Here is a 5,234-nt window from a genome sequence, read left to right on the forward strand (position 1 = left end):
CCCCAACGCTTCCAATGTCACCGTGCACAGCCGTGGCGTGTGGGCTGCCGCTGGGTGTCTGACTTCTACTGAGGGGGAACCACCGAAAAAACCTGCCGTGCGCCGACCAAAACCGCGCAGGCGAGCGACAAGGGGTTCTCAACTCCGCTCGGCAACCTTTACACTGACTCTGTTATATGTAAAGTCAATGTGGGGGCAGCTTGAGGCTGATGTGACCTGCCAGTGGATCTTTATTATCACTAGAGGGGTCCCCAGCATGAGGAAGGAGCTCCTGATTCCTCTATATAGATCTTTATTATCACTAGAGGGATCTCCAGCAGGAGGAAGGAGGTCCTGATCCCTCTATATAGATCTTTATTATCACTAGAGGGGTCTCCAGCAGGAGGAAGGAGGTCCTGATCCCTCTATATAGATCTTTATTATCACTAGAGGGGTCCCCAGCAGGAGGAAGGAGGTCCTGATCCCTCTATATAGATCTTTATTATCACTAGAGGGGTCTCCAGCAGGAGGAAGGAGGTCCTGATTCCTCTATATAGATCTCTATCACTAGAGGGGTCTCCAGCAGGAGGAAGGAGGTCCTGATCCCTCTATATAGATCATAGTTATCACTAGAGGGGTCCCCAGCAGGAGGAAGGAGGTCCTGATCCCTCTATATAGATCTTTATTATCACTAGAGGGGTCCCCAGCAGGAGGAAGGAGGTCCTGATTCCTCTATATAGATCTTTATTATCACTAGAAGGATCCCCAGCAGGAGGAAGGAGGTCCTGATCCCTCTATATAGATCTTTATTATCACTAGAGGGGTCCCGGCAGTCAGGGAGCGCAATGGAGGGGGAGGAGCCTCTGCTTTGACTCATTGAGATGTGTGTGTAAATCTAAATGGTATTGTCCCAATCCCCAAAAATGCCTTCAAAGAAGAAAGCATATACGCACCTCTCCTGGCGAATGCTCCTCCAGTCCGGAGACATCCTCCTCTGAGACGGGTTTATCTGCTCAAACGTCTACCACCCAGCAACAGGGTCCCTATAAAAGGGATTACCATCATTTGTTCTTTTACACCCACATTGGACACCCCTCTCATTGACCCCCAAGAAGCCCCTCGCCCAGGTTCACCTTTAACTCAAAAACAGAACAAAACTTGTGCAATTACCTCTTGTGAGAGCAGCGGGGGGGCCCCAGACTCCGCCGAGCCCCCATTAGGCTCAGCAGGGGGGGGGGACGTTAACAGTGGAGGAGTCTCTTAATTAATAAGTATGTTCGTTAACCGATTAAAATGCAAATATGTCTCATTAGGAGGCGACAGGGAACAGCTGAGGATCGTTTGGAGATCAGTTACCTGAAATTAATGTTTTAAGAGCTTTTGAGAGTGTGACCCCCTTTTCTACCTCATTACTCTAACAGCACCGCGCTTCCTTAAATCAAAACCCATCGCGGCAATCAGTAACATTCGCTCGTGTTTATATTCAAGTAGGACGGCTTGGAGACCAGCGGGATATCATCAGTGAGGACTTCCAGAATGTTATAATCCCAGTAACAGGTGACCGCGGCGGAATATTTAGTAGCCGGGAAATGTCACAGAACACCTGAATCCAATGATTTGGAGGGGGAGGGGCGTCCCAATACTTTTGGCAATATAGTGTATATATATATATATATTCTACACCGATCACCTAATATTGGGTAGGTCCTCTTTTGCCCCCAAAGCAGTCCTGACCCGTCCAGGCATGGACTCCACTAGACCTCTGAAGGTGTGCTGTGGTATCTGGCACCAAGCCGTCAGTAGCAGATCCTTCAAGTCCTGTAAGTTGTGAGGTGATCGACCTCCATGGATCGGACTATTTCCGGCACGTCCCACAGATGCTCGATTGGATTGAGATCTGGAGAATTTGGAGGCCAAGTAAACACCTCAAACACCTCAAGATCCATCTGTCCACCCCCTCTGGCCTGTGACTGGACAGAAAAAGTAGCAGCAGCACACTGGTGAGCTCTGTTCATTCTGCTCTCTTCTCCTATCATAAATGATTGGCTCCTTGTGCTGCTTTTCCCTCCCCCTTTCCTGAGCTCGTCTGCACAGGGACTTTAAGAGGCTGGTATCAGGTCAAATTCTATTTGGATGTTAAAAAGTGCATTTAATGATGTATTGATGATTACAGAGCTCTCAGCTGCATTCATTTGTATCATTTATATCCTATCACTAGAGGGATCTCCAGCAGGAGGAAGGAGGTCCTGATCCCTCTATATAGATCTTTATTATCACTAGAGGGGTCCCCAGCAGGAGGAAGGAGGTCCTGATCCCTCTATATAGATCTTTATTATCACTAGAGGGGTCCCCAGCAGGAGGAAGGAGGTCCTGATTCCTCTATATAGATCTTTATTATCACTAGAGGGATCCCCAGCAGGAGGAAGGAGGTCCTGATCCCTCTATATAGATCTTTATTATCACTAGAGGGATCCCCAGCAGGAGGAAGGAGGTCCTGATCCCTCTATATAGATCTTTATTATCACTAGAGGGATCCCCAGCAGGAGGAAGGAGGTCCTGATCCCTCTATATAGATCTTTATTATCACTAGAGGGATCCCCAGCAGGAGGAAGGAGGTCCTGATCCCTCTATATAGATCTTTATTATCACTAGAGGGATCCCCAGCAGGAGGAAGGAGGTCCTGATCCCTCTATATAGATCTTTATTATCACTAGAGGGATCCCCAGCAGGAGGAAGGAGGTCCTGATCCCTCTATATAGATCTTTATTATCACTAGAGGGATCCCCAGCAGGAGGAAGGAGGTCCTGATCCCTCTATATAGATCTTTATTATCACTAGAGGGATCCCCAGCAGGAGGAAGGAGGTCCTGATCCCTCTATATAGATCTTTATTATCACTAGAGGGATCCCCAGCAGGAGGAAGGAGGTCCTGATCCCTCTATATAGATCTTTATTATCACTAGAGGGATCCCCAGCAGGAGGAAGGAGGTCCTGATCCCTCTATATAGATCTTTATTATCACTAGAGGGATCCCCAGCAGGAGGAAGGAGGTCCTGATCCCTCTATATAGATCTTTATTATCACTAGAGGGATCCCCAGCAGGAGGAAGGAGGTCCTGATCCCTCTATATAGATCTTTATTATCACTAGAGGGATCCCCAGCAGGAGGAAGGAGGTCCTGATCCCTCTATATAGATCTTTATTATCACTAGAGGGATCCCCAGCAGGAGGAAGGAGGTCCTGATCCCTCTATATAGATCTTTATTATCACTAGAGGGATCCCCAGCAGGAGGAAGGAGGTCCTGATCCCTCTATATAGATCTTTATTATCACTAGAGGGATCCCCAGCAGGAGGAAGGAGGTCCTGATCCCTCTATATAGATCTTTATTATCACTAGAGGGATCTCCAGCAGGGGGAAGGAGGTCCTGATCCCTCTATATAGATCTTTATTATCACTAGAGGGATCTCCAGCAGGTGGAAGGAGGTCCTGATCCCTCTATATAGATCTGTATTATCACTAGAGGGATCCCCAGCAGGAGGAAGGAGGTCCTGATTCCTCTATATAGATCTTTATTATCACTAGAGGGGTCCCCAGCAGGAGGAAGGAGGTCCTGATCCCTCTATATAGATCTTTATTATCACTAGAGGGATTTCCCCTTTATAGAACTTTAGACCATAGAATACCATGTCCCATTCTGGAGACCTCCTGATGGAGATATTGGTAAGATAGAACAAGTCCAGGGACAGGCAACAAAAATGGAGAAAGGTCTGAGGGACTAAGCATATCAGGCTGCAGACTGCAGGAACTTAATATGTAAAGTCACGACATGACTGAAACCTTCAAATACAGAAAGGTTATGAATAAGGTTTCACGAGGGCATTCTATTCAAGTATGAAGCTAAGCTCGAGAACACAGGAACATGACCTCAATCTAGCAGGAGGAAAGTTCAACACTAACCTGAAAAAGTATAGAAAGAGTAGTTGATACATGGAACAGGCTTCCAGAGAGGTAGTGAGTCAGACAACGACTTCAAACATGCCTGTGGACAATCATAGATCTATACTCAGACAAAAAGGTTAAGAAACAAAAACAGTCTGTAGATGGTTAACCTTTTTGTTCTCCGTGTTGGGAAAACCTGAAGTGTGGCTGCAGCAAGTTGCAAGCAAAAGCAAAAAATCTTCTTTCTGACTTTTCCCCATTTTACTCAGATTTTCCAGACATACCTCATACTTGATATCACGGTGGATTAGACCCCAGTATGAAGGATACTAAGATTAAAGGAGAACTAGCGTCCTCCCGTCACCCTAGGCTCAGTATACCGCAAGCTACAGCTCATTGTATACTGAGACGCCGCAGCTGAAGCGGATCCCGACAATTCTGTCTGCATCCGCCCAGCTGCGTGAGTGACAGCTGGCTCTGCCTATCTAGAGGCAGAGCCAGCTGTACCCGCCCCCTCCCCCGTCCGTTTCACCAGCCAGCTCTGGCAGATCGGAGCGGGGAGGGGGGAATCCAGCCCCTCCCCCTGTCACGGCAGAGAGCCGTGACAGGATGGAGAGGTGAGTGAACGCCGGTATGTGTTCTCTCACCTCCCGATCTACTGAGCCGACCTGTGACAGTCTCATTGTCACAGGTCGGCTAGAACTATGAGGTGAGTGAAAAGCACCCCTCCCCCCTCATAGTTCTCCTTTAATGGTGTCATGGCAATGTATGCTACAATGTATATAACAATTGCGTCTCCTACAGACAACTACTAAAAATCTCATCATACAAATTGTAACAAAATTAATTTGTCATAAATAAATAAAACTTTATATTGAAAATAAAAAAACGATAACAATATCAATCAATCAATCAATCATTAGAGCAATCACATGACTATACGATGGCATCTTGTCACTCCTTCTTGTTTACATTCAGAATTAATTAGAAAGGCAACATAATGAAAGAAAATCATTCTTATACCGAAACAATAAAAGACCGAAATGAGAAAGGATTGTAAGTATTATAGAATAACGTTATCCTGGCCGGGGACTATTCCAAATAACACATATACAGCATAAGGATGCATTGCAAGAAAGCTTGTGGATACAATATGTCCAGGTGTGACACAAAGTGACACTGTTATCACATGAAACATAAACATCAAATGTGAAAGCTGTTATATAACTAAATATCCGAAGTAGGTGTGATACAGAATAACATCTGAGAGAGAGGGAGGGGGGAAGAGAGAGAGAGAGGGGGGAAGAGAGAGAGAG

The sequence above is a fragment of the Nanorana parkeri genome, unplaced genomic scaffold (genome assembly GCF_000935625.1).
Source record: "Nanorana parkeri isolate BGI_ZX_2015 unplaced genomic scaffold, ASM93562v1 scaffold15, whole genome shotgun sequence".
Lineage (NCBI taxonomy): Eukaryota > Metazoa > Chordata > Amphibia > Anura > Dicroglossidae > Nanorana > Nanorana parkeri.